This window comes from Coccinella septempunctata, chromosome 4, assembly GCF_907165205.1.
Source record: "Coccinella septempunctata chromosome 4, icCocSept1.1, whole genome shotgun sequence".
Taxonomy (NCBI): domain Eukaryota; kingdom Metazoa; phylum Arthropoda; class Insecta; order Coleoptera; family Coccinellidae; genus Coccinella; species Coccinella septempunctata.
Window position 1 is genome coordinate 799,009 of NC_058192.1, and position 15,669 is coordinate 814,677.

At 39.4% G+C, this 15,669-nt stretch overlaps 1 protein-coding gene, 1 long non-coding RNA gene and 1 other non-coding gene across 4 annotated transcripts in view; 2 read left to right on the forward strand and 1 right to left on the reverse strand.

The window, feature by feature from the left end:
- Positions 1–13,637, reverse strand: part of LOC123311943 (transcription factor Sox-2-like) — a 78,002-nt gene extending 64,365 nt beyond the window's left edge. The window contains exon 1 of one of the 2 annotated variants that reach the window (XM_044896079.1): positions 13,568–13,633. The gene's annotated coding sequence lies outside the window, so the exon portion shown is untranslated. Of the gene's footprint in view, positions 1–13,567 lie in introns of both variants that reach the window. The other variant, XR_006537559.1, reaches the window with a different exon arrangement.
- LOC123311944 overlaps positions 1–15,669 on the forward strand; it is a 114,700-nt gene that overhangs the window by 65,905 nt on the left and 33,126 nt on the right. The gene's annotated exons all lie outside the window — the stretch shown is intronic.
- Positions 7,012–7,103, forward strand: Trnay-gua. Its single transcript is given in 2 exon segments — positions 7,012–7,048; positions 7,068–7,103. It is a non-coding gene; the product is annotated as a tRNA-Tyr (tRNA).

The window sequence follows — 15,669 nt, forward strand, 5'->3', positions numbered from 1 at the left end:
CTTGGGTATTCTGTGTTTGGAGGTTATATATTCCTAGGAAATTTGGGTTCGATTGGACTCTTTTCAATCACGAATAGTTGCTCCTAAAAATCTCTTATGTCTGTTTCCACGATCGTAAAAAGTAATAACTCGAAATAGTATGCATAAAAGACCATTTCGCTTATTCTTTTCCTTGATCAAAATTTCTGACGGAATCTTGAAAATCACCCTTATCAATAATTCTACAATCTTCTAATTTACAAAAGCAACAAATCATTAACAGAAACAGCCGTTGGGCACGTGCCCAAACAAAATCCAACGAAATTTTATCGCATCCAGTCGAAGAATTTATGACCATGTTAATTGATTCGCAATTGCCCGAGAAAGATTCTTGTGACAAGAGTGCTAATTATCAGCTGATAATTCGTTTCAAGCTATTTGAATGTAATTTTCTATTTATTTTTCGACATGTATCTCAGAAAATGAAACACTCGTAAAATCTTGTTCAATCAATGCCCTAATCTATCAATTACGCTTAAGCATACACACTCGAAATCACAATGATGATCAACAATACTATCAATTGCTATCTCTATTCTCTATTATGTATTCACAATGTGAATGGAGGTAGCACAACACCATAATATAATCATCTTCAACGGAGAATGAGAATGCACCACCTTGCTTTATTCCTTGAAGAAACTACAATGAAAATGTACCTGTGGTTAATGCAATTCCGAACAGTCCGCAAAAGCACGTGGAAGTACAGATCACAAGTGTAAAATCCACTGGGACAATACTGGAACATTATCCTTGAGCATAAAGAATTGTTAGGGTCTTATTTCAAGCTCTGTAAAGAACTTCAACAATGATTTCATTCAGCCTATTGGAAGTGCGACTTTAACAATACCATGAAGGTCAAGTCAATATGGAAGGGAAAACATTTTGTGATCGATATATGGGGATCACAAAGAGAATTTATAGGGAGACTTATATCGATGTGATCATCGTTAATATTACCTACTAGTGGAAATCAATTCTTCCGATAAAAATTTTAATCACTCCCAATACACCTTTGATTGAATCAAGCAATATATTTGAAGGACAGAATCTCAAAAAAATTTCTTGAACGCTTAAATAGGATCTAAAACAAACATTTTTTTGATTTCAAGTCTATAACAGTCATGATTCATCCTGTTTTGTTCGAAACTTGTTTGAGATCTATTCGAAAACATGAAATGACTTCATGGAGAGACCTATTTTGTTTTGCCAAGATTATATTTGCATCATATTAGGGTAATGTTCCAATGACTAAGTGGGAGAAATCAATCGGTATTCCCATTATTGACAGTTCGTTTTCGCTATCGTATAATAACAAAATTAAAGCAACAGAGAAGAAACATGATAACAAGATGTGCTGATGGAATAGATTACTGCCTACTGGTGGTACAAATGGTATCTCTTTAAGCCTTCGTTGACTATTGAACATGATTTGTCACTTTCTCTTTTTCGATGTTGCATTACCAAAGCATATGACTGATATTTTGTGTGCATAATTCCACTTCTTCCTTACTCTAATCTGAAAATTGACTGCTAATGGTGCCATATTCCAAATTTGTTTCTGTATTGAGAAAATGTTTCGGCTGCTCATACGTCTGTAATAAGAGGGAGTAAAACGTAAAGCACAACATTCATGACTTAGCAAATGAAGTTTTTTTTAGAAAGATAGGAATGAAGACTCCAGAAAGTCAAAACTATTTCATGAACTCTACATATACAATCTGATCAAAATAAAATCATAATAAATCATAAATAGCTTGATGATGTACTTCCACAACAAAGGCATAGAAAATAATCAACTCAATAACGTTTTTTTTTTTGGACGCAGGTAGATTCAAAGATTCGAAATCGACTTCAGATGTGTGCAACCCCAAGTGCAAATACCTGCCATTATTCCCGACACAATAATAATCGAAGTATGCATTCAAATAGAGATCAAATCGATACAGCACAAAAGGGAATAATTCCTGAATGAGCTCTGAGAGCGTTAAGGTCACACCATCAAACGCATCGTCGTGAATGGGACTTTTTTAACTTCGTAAAACGCCCGACAGAAAACGTCAATGAAATACGAAACGAACCGAAATCGCAATGAATGATATAAATAAAATGTGGGGCGTGTCGCCCCGCCGTTGAAATATAACGCTATAGGGACGAAATATCTTGTTCCATGAGACCACAATGCTGGGTACCCGGAAAAAAATAGGTTTGGTTAAACCATTCATAACGTGGACTTGCTGTGTTCTAAACAGCGTAAAGGTAAAAACTAGGAGCTTTACCCCCCGTCGATTTATTGTGTTCGAGTTCTGCTGCTTGGTGTTCACTATGTATCAGGGGTACTAAAACGATCTCATGCGAATGCAACAAACCTGAAAATGTATCCTAAGGTGGGAAATGATTCGTGGATCTTCAGGCAATACCAAGTTTGAGTCCGTGTATGCAATTTCTTAGAATTCAGAAGGTAAAACCATTCCTCAATATTTGTAAGATGTCAATATCAACGTTTTATCTGATATTATTTTCGGTAAGAAATTTTTCGTGTTAGTTTTTTGAGAAAAAGCTATATCAAAAGTTCCGACGTGAAAAATTCATGAATCTCTACCTAAAATTTGCTACGTCTTCAATAATGAAATAGGCCCATATTGAAAGTGAGGAAATAACCAATTGATTTCCGATACAACATGAAATAAGTGAGTTTTCATAGGTGATATTCTTCTCCTCTCGAGGTTTATTATGTCTAATCTTGTGTTTACCCAGATCGATTACATTTTACAGTGCCATAAGCACTTGTTGCCCCTAGTGATTCTGTATTCTATTCAGTAAAGTTAGCAGTCATTCAAAAAGGTGAACGACAAAAGCTATTTTTGTATAGAGCGAACAAAGGAGGAATATTCTTTCAGAGATATACACTCCATTCAGTACACTTTCCCTTATTCGTATTGGGAAATGGGAATATTATTCAATCTGTTATTTCAACTACAATTTACGAATATTCATTTAGAGTATTTGAAATGTCCATAGATAATCTTCTCGAATAAAGTTCATAATAATGAATTATCTCCAATTGGAAAAATATCATATTCTCCTAACTCCTATGTCGTTCTTATCAGAATTATGAATGAATAATGAACGTACATATATGATTGAATATTTTTGTGGATTCTTATCCCAGCCTCGATCAACACCTAACATTTTTGGCGACCCTCTCACAAAATCCATTGTATTCACGAAAATATACCTTTTTCTACGGCGATGTCACACGTGGATTTAAATGGGAACAGCCTGTCTGTTCTGTGCGGATTTTAAAAATACCGTGAAAGAAATAATCCCCTTTCTTGTGGACGTTACCTTCAGTTCACAAGGTTTAGTTTCCAATTTGGCAGTCAGGTATTTGGCGTTAAAACTCCCTCGTTAAAATCCACGCGGGGAGACCTTTCCGAGAATTTTCAGTTTTCTCTAATGCCATAAAAGTCAATTGCGTGCTCGGAATGCTACCTGATGGACAATCAGGTGACCATCGTTATTCCTCATTTCATTAGGTCTGATATGGAAAAATTGAGATGCCCTGATTCGTCCGGTAGTTTTGTAACATATTGTATTTAGTGGAAAGGCCAGTTCCCAACTTGATTCGATTAGAATATTCGGAACAATGGGAATTTTTTTATTCCTATAATTTTTGATATGATTTCGCTTTCCACCTTGTATAATATAAAATGTACCTATATGATGAGCAGCTCATCGTTTCAATAAAGTTGACTTGAATTAAGCATTGTCCATGATGAACAAAATGACAATGAACAAACTTCAGTTATATAAAAAGTTTGTTTATAGCTCAGTGATGATTATAGTTATCAGTAGTCACCTTACTTAGAGCTTTTAGCCTGAGAATAAGCCACAACAGCCCAGGTAAAAATACACTCGACCTATCGAGGAAGAGAGAGAGATTCTCTCATGTCAAACAGACATTGACATGTACTCGAGTTGAAAATAATGTTGGTGTTAGGTGCTCCCATAACATTTAGTATAGCTACCTGTTTTTTGAGAGGGCCTAAATATTCGAAAAGAGATCGTGGGAGACATTCTTCACGTGAGATCGAATGGACGATCTCACGGAACCATCTTTTCATTCACAAAATGGCAAAATAGAGTTCGCATCCGAACAAAGAAATACCTATTCGCAGAATTTCTGTTCGAGGGGTGGATTCCGGTCAAAATGGGTTGTCTGATTAGCCGATGGAAAACATCCTTTTCCCTTTGTTGGGACTCCTGGTTTCTGAGGTATAGAAACGATGTTAAATCCACAAAAAAATATCTTCATTCGAATCAAATTCCTTGCGTAAATGGTTACAAAAGAGGTAACAATCGATTGTCGCAAGAAAAACACAGGCCTGAAGTAGTGGCCGATCGAAAATGACCACGAAATGCTAATGGAAACAAGTCCACGATCACAAAATGAATTCTTCTCGCGTCTGATACTTCTCATAATTTCGGGAGAGAGGAGCAAAGAATTTAATGTATCGCAATAAACATGATTTTCATTCGCCCCTTTCTCCCTTACTCATTACGTATTCGTGAAATTTTCTTCGTCTGATCACAACACGACGAGTCACGTTGAATTCGTACGATTAATATTCATTTTCGACAACCCCACAACCCTAATCAGGTCGAATCTTGTCCCTCCTCGCCTATAACCAGTCGCGGCAGCATCCGCAATGCAGTTTAGTATTCGGCTCTGTTTTTTGCAGTGTGTGAAATCGAAACTCGTCTCTTTCGTATCCACCTAATAATCCGTGCACTTGGGATGCTTGCCAGATTCCCACAGGGGAAACGGGGGGCGGTGACCTCACCTGAGGGGCGGTTTCCGGTGACCAGGTTCACACGGGTGCAGACACAGAATAGTCGAGTAATGATTCCTCCGTATATACCTTCAGGTTTTCAGACCTAGAGATGGGTAATTCCAGTAGAGATCGATAAGGAAGAAGAGAAAGGATTGTAGGAAAATATACATTCATCCTTCGTCATTTAGGTACATTGCATGAATTTTGACTCATTATGTGATAGGTGATAATTCGCGATATTAGTATCAGTTGATGACATGTAAAACGCTGCTTCGCTGCCAACAAAAGATGCAGAAAATGCATGTGGTAATTTATCATCCAGAAGATGTCACAGGACAAATCTGGATTTCTGTGAACCAATGAGTTTTTTTGAGATATACAGTTGAAAATTCCGTGGCGCACATCTTTTCGTGATATCTCTTGAGTTCCCGAGAGTTAATAACATAATGAACAAGAGACGGAATCTGCAAGTTTCTAGTCGAACAATTTCGTAAGATATTCGATGATATAATCCAACTACCGGCACTCCAATATTACCCCGAGCACCCTCTCTCAATTCGTTGCGATGGCTCACTCTGCCCAACACTCAATACACCGAGTGAGTGGAGCCTGCAATGCACTAGCAGCAGATTATTACTTCTGCGGATTACATCCGACAAATTAATTACACTTTGATCGGATCTCTGCCGCCCGCAGAGTGTGAAACGAAGTGAAGCCTTAATATCGAAATTCTTGGGCATCGACATAATTAAAATGCTCCCCGTTCCTCACTCCCCCCTGCCCCCACCGCCCCCAACCAGGCCATTCACGGCCTACTACGGTGTGGGTGCCTCGGCGAGATTGATATCCCCTGTTCTCACCTCGGTCCTCCCGATGATTTGCCCGTGACTGTGTAGGTCCTCAAAAAATGTCACCTAGCGACCGGAGGCTGGGAGCGTTTCAATACGAGGAGATGGAAATTCCTGGCAAGACCAGGTGGCAACTGGTGGAAGGAAATGCTTAATTCTCTCGAATACATGATTCGGGAATGATCTGCGTGCCTCGTATTTTCCGGCAATGTGTTTCAGAAGCATTTACGCTTCAGGAAAGAGCATATTTCTGAGAAATATTACGTCACTCAATAAATCCCCGGTCTGACGTATATATATGGCAACGATGTTGACACATCCACGTGATATCTGGATTGTACTGTCCTTCAAACAGTACCTGTCAAAATTTCATGGTATTCTGTCCGTTGGTTCAGAGGCTACAGTCGTTTAAGTGACCTCAGTTTGGTTATTTTCAAGGCAATAGATATAAAGAAATTTCGTGTGCTGATGAAACACCATTTCGGGATGCGCATGGAATATTTTGTTCATCGACTTAATGGGTTACGCAAAGATGCTCCAGGGTAAGAAATATTGGCTCAAATGCCTCAAATATAGAAGTAATTTTGAAAACTTAGGTCTATGAATGTTGTAATGATAGAAATAGCCCAATGAGCTCTACAATTGAAGATCTGAAAAACGAATGTACAACTTTGTAGTAGAAAATAACTTTTCACAAGTGAATATAAATCACTTGAATAGAAAATCATTTGTCGAGCGAAAATTGAAAATTGATTTTTCATTAAAACCACACCTCCACGAAAATAAAGCTCATCACCGAAACTGAATTATTTCCCCTTCAATTGGACGCATTATATTTATGATAGAAGATACAGGCTTGATGAGTCGGTATCGTGATACTTAATGGTATACGTCAGGAAAAATTAATATCAAATATATCACCGTCGGTGAAATATGAACTCATGCACTTTGTGGGACCACTGCAGATGTATTGTATAGCAGGGCTGCTGGCAAGATTCCCTATAATATTTCGGGTCACTTCGCACCCTACCAAGAAGCATAAGATACAGAGACGTATCATAAATTGGGAATTTTGTTGACATAATGCCCGGCATGAATTTTTTGGAGATTTAGTGGAAGCAGTTCAATGCATCATTGAATATCATTTTTATATTGAAGCTGGAGCATTTTTCAGTGAAGAAGAAATCTCTGAGTATTTTTATTACATTGGAAATTACGAAAATATAAGTAGGTTGAAAATCATTGGGTTTTCCAACCTCAAGTTCATCATGATACCAATTTCTCAACCTTCGATAGCTCAGTTGGTAGAGCGGTGGACTGTAGAGGAATAATTGTTATAGGTATCCATAGGTCGCTGGTTCAAATCCGGCTCGAAGGATTATATTTTGGATGATAAATATATCTTTCAGAGATAGTTTCAGGCTTAGACAAAGGTTTCAGGACCTAATCGTGATATTCATCAATCAACGTGGACGATACAATCTCGAGATAGCTATAAACCATTCCCCATATTTTTTTTATATGTCGAAAACAACCCTAAATGATCCTAATACAACTCTGTCGGAAATAGCCACCCTCAGTCATGGACCTTTCCTGGCTAAACGATCTGCTAAAGAGGCCTCGTGCCTAAGGTTTCACATTACTATATCAATATAAGACATTTGTCTCAAGAGTTGTTAGATTTGACAAGTTTCCTTGTTTATTCGGTGTAACTGTCAAGGATATTGGGTTATCCGTCATATTTCGAGGTTTGCCTTGTTTGGAAACATCCTGACACATTTTTCAACAGCGTTTTGGTCCTCTTTTCCTTTTCGTTTATTGTGACTATCCTCAGATATGCATAGGAAGTCCTTTGATGGGTTTTAGGGACCATTAGTGATTGGTAAATACATTTTTTTATTTTTCTTAAAAATCTTGCGTTCCATGGAAAAATTGCTAGAGACAAGAAAGTTTTTCAATTGAATGGGTAGTAAAAAATGTCTTAAGGTCCATCACCAAAATAGGTAAATTTCACGTATCATTTCCTGAGTACATAATTCAGTGATCTGGATTATGTGATGATGGAAAAGACTCTTTTCAGGCGAGACATTCAGGGGGTTGATACTCCCACAAAAGAAGGCCTCTTGGCAAATACCAAAAATAAGAGTCTCCTAACACCTGTATGGTGTACGGAAACTGATTCAGTCAGAGCAGACGTCGAAATCATTACTTTTCCTCAGGACGCGTAGACAGTGCGGAAAAAAAAACTCATCCCACGACGAAACCCCAAAAATATACAAGATTTGCGGCTGACCACGTATCACATCACGCGGAATGATAGATGTCCGAGAATTCCCTTTTAGCAGATTCCCGATTCCCGACAGTGGACATGGCACATCATCTCCGCAGAGCCGTTCTAATGGATTTCTGATTGCCAAACAGCGGGGGTGGCGTGTTGTCGTCGTTCTTTCTCGAATAACAGAGCCGGTGCACGTACGCGACACGCTGGATACTTATCGAGAATATCTAAACAGTTTTCCCGGGGCCATTCATCATCTCTGGAAGGGACGTCACGATTTTTCCGGGATTTTATTACCCGGGACGGTCAGATGACAGTCCGCCAGGATTTTCCGTATGTGCCTATACGAGGGACTTTATTCGATATAAGTATTTCCCCCCGTATGAATGGGGATCTTGGCATAATATTCTTGTAGGTCACAGCTAAGCATCGTTTTATGGGGGCTAATGAGTCGAGGAGATCCTAGGTTTTTTCGCTGTTTTGTCAGGGGAAATGATTGATTTATATGGCATTTCGGAACTCAGTTCTTGGCACGTACAAGTCCGGAACTTCTTCGAGATATACCAGATGGGGTTCCACTTGGAACAACATTCCTTTGATTTGAAAATCTCCTTAGAAAATTGGCGAATTTTCCATTAGACGATAAATCCTTCCACCTGATGGAACATCAACCACTGTTCAAAGATATTTGAATGATTCAATCCTTAATCCCAAATCCCAACCCTGTATAAGTATCTGAAACAGAGAAAAATCTGCGGAAGGTTCATAAATTCTATAATATTCAGACTTGATCACTTCAAACTGCCTCTTGTGATTCAAAATTTCCATCCCTTGGACATTTTTTGGTGCACGGCAAGATGACATCGTCGATAACACTCACCCTCCGAAGAACACCCGAGATATCCTGACATATGAGTGCCATTTCTTCCACCCTTGTTTACCCAACGAAACAAAACCTCGTCAGGCAAGAAATCGAATAAAATCTTGCACAATGGACGCAATGATTTCGAAATGCAATAACCGCAAACCACATCCTAATTTCTGCAATTTATCGAGCTCCTCTCACATATATCTAATATCAGTTGCACTCCCTCTGCAACGTCGCGTTACCGTCAGGGTGTATATACGTCCAGGGTGTCATCATCATCATCATTCTTTTCGCTCCTTTCCGATAGGGTAACATTGTCTCACCCTTGCCTCATTAAGCACATCAAACCGTCGTTTGTTAAAGTCATATTCCCTTTGTGAGCGCCGAGGCCTCACTGGATGATGCTAACTCACTTTTGCCGTTTTGATAATTCATTTCGCGTCTTGTGTGACAAGTGTTATTAACTGGAGTGATGGAGAAGAAATATTTTTCACGGATGTTAGATAAGCAAACACGAAGACGAACGTGCGAGGGTGGTGCGAATGTATAAATGACAACGCATTACTTTGAGATAAGTTTTTGCTTGTCTGGGAATGTGATATAATTGAGATTTTGGGGTGTGTTCTACCTATAACTATTTTCGGCAGAGGGCAGAGGATTTTCGTAAAAGAAATATAGAAATTGTGAGGAAAATGTGTTCTCCTATAATAATATGTTTGGCTCAGCTTTCCTCCGGTTGTTTCATGAATAGATCCTCATCTCGTCGACTTTTAATCAAGCTGAGATGAGACCTTCTGAATTATCGAAATTCCCATGCACTAAACATAAACATCGCCAAATTCCTCACACCTCATTTGCGTTTTTTCCAGCTGCTCCGTCGCCCAAACATAAATCCCAAATGATTACGATATAGTCATTGGGGGCAATAATATCCCCCTTCACATGCGTAATCTGGTACCCCAAAGGGGTTGTCAAATTGTCAACAGCATTCGCGAAGCAGTTGGGGAACGCCCGGTATTCCATGGGTTTCGCAGAGAGTCGCCAGGCACCATGGTGGTGAATATTAAATCAGACAGTTGATTGCCAGCTCCGCCCCTGCGATTACGTCATGTGTCTCAGTTTGTGTAGATGACAGATCTAGAACAATAGGAACCCTGATTGATAAGTGATTCCTGATGGGGGTTCGCTGACGATATTTACGGATCGATAGGAAAAACTCGACCATTTTTAAACATTTTCTATAGACCTGGGGTACCAAATACTTCGAAATTGAGTTGTTACCAGATGTCAAGGTTCAGGACAGCACCTTTTCTCATCTGAAAATCCCAACAATATCCGATGGTTGGTGAAAATTCTGAAAATATATGTTATTCGAGAGGAAAATCTATGTTCATTCGACAGATCCGATTCCCCCATTTTCCTCACTAAGTTTCTCCATACGTCTTTGCCCCCAATATGGTGGGAGTATCAAATTTCCCAGTTTTATCTCCGAACGCAATCGAACACTCGAACAATCAACCCCAGAAATGGAAAAGGGGACCGACTGAACCAGAGAGGCTTATCAAAACGTCATGATCATGCATTAATTATGAGTCGAAATTGTGGAAATTGTCTACTTTGGAAGGAATTATTCTTCAAGGAGTCTCTCGCAATCAAGATATCTTCTTTTTGTTTGAACGATGAATATGGAGCGACACTAATCATATTTTCGTCGATAAAAACAATATCATATGCAAAATCTTACTTATAAGCATTCTCTGCAATGAAGTTCCACATGAAACAAAAAAATATAAACTGTCTGCAATGCAGATCTTTCTGAAATTCACTGAACATAATTTCACAAAAATAGAAACTCATTTTAAAGGTTGAATATTGAGTACAGTAGAATATTTCAAAAGACATGAGGGCCAAAGAACTCTGTTTATAAAGCGTAGTAGAGGTAATAAAAAGGTATAGTTTGATGAATGTTGGAAGGAAATAGTACAAATTTGGGATTTTTGATGACTGAACACATTCTTCATGAGAAGCTTTTCATTTTGTGTACGACCCAGGAAAATACGCCTAATTTCTGCAATTCACGAGCACGTTTCACCATACGGTTGTTAATGGAAGGAAACTCATCAATCCATACATCAAAACGCGTCTGAGGTAAATCAATCAATGTAGTAGGAAGGATACGTTGTGATATGTCGCACAAATTATGGTTGGCTGATTAAACGAATGATATAGGTACCATATTGATTTATGATTCACACTTTGTCAAAACGACATTGCAAAATGTTGTCGGATAAAGTCTGTGATAATAATTGGGACGAATCTATTTTTCAATGTGTAATATAAACTTACTATTTTCAAATGTTTAGGAATAATTTTAGAGATTACATGATTAAAATGCACTAGCCACTATTTTTCCCTTCTTTCTGACTGCCACTTCATCTTTCGAGGAATGAAAATCTCAGGCCTTGCCTATTTCACCTCGTCAGGCGCCATTTTCTAAATATGATACCTCGATCCCAAATTTTCCGAAGAGAAGTCTGGCGCAATCATTTATATTTATGGGTTATTAAGACAAACGGCGCCCGTTTATGAATTCATTATGAGTCCGATATAATTAATTTCTGGTACGAACAATTAGGCAAAGTGAGGAAATAATTAAACATTCGCGAAGCAGTGAGCGTTCGCACAGCGAGCAACGGGAGCAACCCCTAAAAACGGGGTGGCTCCTAAAGGCGTATATATCTTCGATTAATTACGCAATTAGTATGCCTACCTTCCGGTGCACGTAGCTGGAAAACGCCACGGGGCTTAGCCGACATCTTGCAAGACGATGATCCACAAGGAACCGAGGTAAACCAATAATCCGTTTCGTTTTGATGCGACAAAAATGCAAGAGGCTAAAATAATGATATTTTGTAAATAAATAAATATATTTATTCGAGTCGAGAAAAGTTATCGACTGTATAGGGCTCGGTTTACTCATGTTTCAGGCGTCAACACATCTTGAAATCACCCTTTTCTGTTGCAAGTTGCCTGCAGAATCACTCTGTGTTAAGTTGCACACCCTGTATAGAATGAAACTACATTAAGTCAACGTTTTTGTTGGTTCCCTACAGATCGCCCAGTGGTGTAAAAACGGGCAACAGTGAGAAAGTAGAGGACGAAGCTGAACGGTTGTAAATTTCGACGATTTGTGTTTTCGACAGTTCAGAGACGCGTCATTGTTTCGCTTTCTCTCCGCACCGTCTTGGGGATAGACTAGAAGACGAGTTTTATGGGTGGCATGTCACGTGAATAATGCGAAAACGACCCTGGTTTACGACTGTTATTAATTATTGACTTCTGGGGCTGTTCACGGTGAATTATTATTAGCGATATCGTAAAATTTTTTCAGAGACCACTAAACGTTCTTATCATTTTATGGGTCCGTTGCTGATGTCCCCGGGCTGAGTTATGGGCTGTCTCTCAAAATCGCGAAATTCTCGAAAGTGAGCTCCCCATGCCAATGGAAATTATTGATTTTTGATGGGATATTAAAATGTTATGACCGCGCAATTTTCGATGATTGATTTCGAAAGGTAACGGCGTGTTTGGTTAATTACCTACCCGTTATGGCAGTCATGTCTGCTAAGGTGCATAATTTTTCCCTGCATATTCTTCTCCTTTTGTTTTTATGGAACTACGTCAAAGTTTTTTTTCGGAATAAAAAAGATATCAGTATGGGAATAACTGCCCTAAAATCAATCGAAAATGTTGCTGAACTTTTCGAGATCGTAAACTGGCGGTTTCCCGTATGGAATTCCATCAAAATCCGCTATAATTTGATCCATTTCCATTTCAGTACAAAGTCTAGAATTGAAATTATACTGTATGTTATTAATTTCAGTAATTTGCTCACGTCGGGCGGTAGACGTACCGACAGGCTCGCGCCACGTGAAAATAATTAAATAAAATGATGAAAATATGCCATTTCGGGCCACCAACAGTGGTGGCGAAATTTTAATGATCAATTTGGCGGGGTATTATTCAACGTCTCCGGCCACTGAATGGAAGAATAATTAACTAATCATCATTAAAAAGGAGTTCTTAGGAATAGAGATGAATACATTACACGTTCACGATGAATTACTGCTTCGTTTTTGACAAATTGCTACTATTTAGGTATATGGGAGGTGAATGGATTCACGCCTTTCTGACGCTTCACCAGCGGAAAAGGGAAGGATACAAGTTTGAAATATGTAAATGAGGCTTATGATGTTGATACGTCGAAATCTTAATCTGTTACTGACGAGTTATTGACTAGACTGCACTTAAGAGGAAGGATAGACGAGAATTTTCGATAATACCTTACATATTATTCAATCATCGATAAAATCAAAAGAATTTTCTGCTTTTGGCTGATACTTTGAACGGTTGCATGAATCGAGAAGAGCCAAAATGCTCGATTTTTTCACCGGCACCTGACGAACTCACGAATTGTTCGAAGCACACTTCTCGGCACATCCTCAATTAGAGCCCCCCCTTAACCATTCCCTTTTTCGCATTCCCACATTCCAGATAGACGTCCGCATGACTTGACTGAATTCTGATAGAGATGCCTTGTCGGCCGAAATGCCGTAAATGCCTATTAAATGATCATTTAACACTCCGTCTTCGTTCCACATACATCTGCATGACTTCGATGTTTCGAGACACCTACCTGATGTGCATTCGCGAAGCCAGAGTCGTCTTCTGAAAGCGTCCTGGAACTAACTCGATGGTGCTCATCTGAAAATGGAAGAAATACATAATTAACTAGGAGTAATATTATGATATACCTCCTTCTGAGGAAGAAATATTTATATAATGTGGCTACGGGGGTAATATCAGGTGTAATAGCTGATATAAGTATCATGGGTAAGAAGCCTGTACCACAGAGCCGAAGATGTGTTGTCAGAGATGGTAAATTATCTCAGATGAGGACCATGGTTTCGAAATACCTCAGTCATTTCCTAATTTTTTGTGATTTATTATCGAATATGACACGATGTAAATGATATCGTTAAAACATTTATCGATATTACAGATAGAAAGAGTAATCCCTGCCCCTGACCTGTCCGTTTTTGAACGTCCATGCTGCAGTAGCATCATCGAGCAACAGCCGCGATGTGCTCAAAACGCATATGCCCGGGGAATGACGCCGCTTCAAAACTAATTTTATGGTAGCAAACAGCCAATTATCGAACGCGGATTTTTGCACGGATTTTTTTTTTTCGCGCGCCCGAGCGAAATTACCGGCAACGCAATTAGGTGTCAGTCGCTGAACAGCTGATATGTGGAACTAATTTGCAACAGTTTTTGTCTCGACATGCAGATTTTTCGCGAATGAAAATGCACGATGAAATTGCCGATGCATACTCGTTTTGTTGCATCTCGGCCACCGCCGCCAGCATATGGGATCCAATCTGGCACGTATGAAATCGATATAAATTGAACACCGTTAATCCCATCACGGCCTTCTCGGAAACTTTTCGATTAAATCGAAAATGGTGGAACAATCGATGCTAACCGGCATCTTCCCGAAGATGACTCTACCATAGATACGTTGTAGGAAGGAGAGAGGTCATTTGGTTGGGCATAGGAAAAAACCATCGGATTTTTGCCCACATTAAATTTTTTCGGTCAATGAACATGATTTTCTGCTTTAGCAGTTCGAGATTCCACAGATTGGTTCGTTTACTGAAAAGTTTCATAGTTTTGTTCGAATTCCCGATTGATGCCGGAAGGATGTTGAAGCGTAGAGGCTATGGATGGATATTCCAGTGTATAAGACGAAATGTTCATATTTTTTGGAAGAAAACTGCGGAACCATATGATCCACCATCAGAAAACAGCGCAGTGATCAAATATGAATTGACTTCATTCAATGTTCTTTGAAACGTCTGTCAGATTCTCAATATTCTTTCTTCTAACTTCATTTTATTCCGTCTTATGCGACACGGATCCAATAACATCAAGACAACTCGCTTCGTTGGATCCCACGATGTAGAAATACGCGATTGGTCGAAAACAATTCCCTTAAGTGAAGCTGATTAGCCGCAGTATCAGAGCTCATCTCGGCCGCGTCTCGGGGACGCATACTCGATTGAACAAATCTCGAATCTCCGTCGTGGAGGATGACGCGATGGCCAATATAGAAAATTAGATAATTTGATTTGGGGTCGAACGTCTTTTGTGCGCCTGGGAACCGGCATCTGCTACCGGAAACACTTGAACGACGCGCCAAGACGGGGACACGGTTTCTTCACGCGGACGTAAGGCCGCGAGCACGTTTCGTTCTGACGACCCTTTCGTGATCGGGGTCATCCGAGTACGAAACACGGGGATCGCGCTTTGAGATCGCTGTTCGGATTGAATTGTTGAGTCGGAATATAATGACGGATAGAAAAGTTTCAGATAGATCGAAATCTTCTTTCAGTGGGGTGGTTTTTGAGGGAAAATGCATGATTTTAAGCAAATTGCCTAGATTTCGGTTATCCCCGGGGCACCAGGATCGACAATATTGAAAATGGTGTCCCCATGATGACCGCTTTAGGTTACCTTATTAATGGGGGCCCCATAATGACGTACACATCATGAAGGCCCAAGATGACCACCTTGGGTTACGCTGCCGAAGTCATGGGGTTAGAATGTGTCAGAACTCTCATAGAATAACTACTTGTATCAATCTTGGTTTCTTTGTTTTTCGTAATAGGCATCCCATAAATTTTTATTCAGAATTGAGTGAAGCTAAACAAGAAATCGAGAACGTTTAGTCCATAT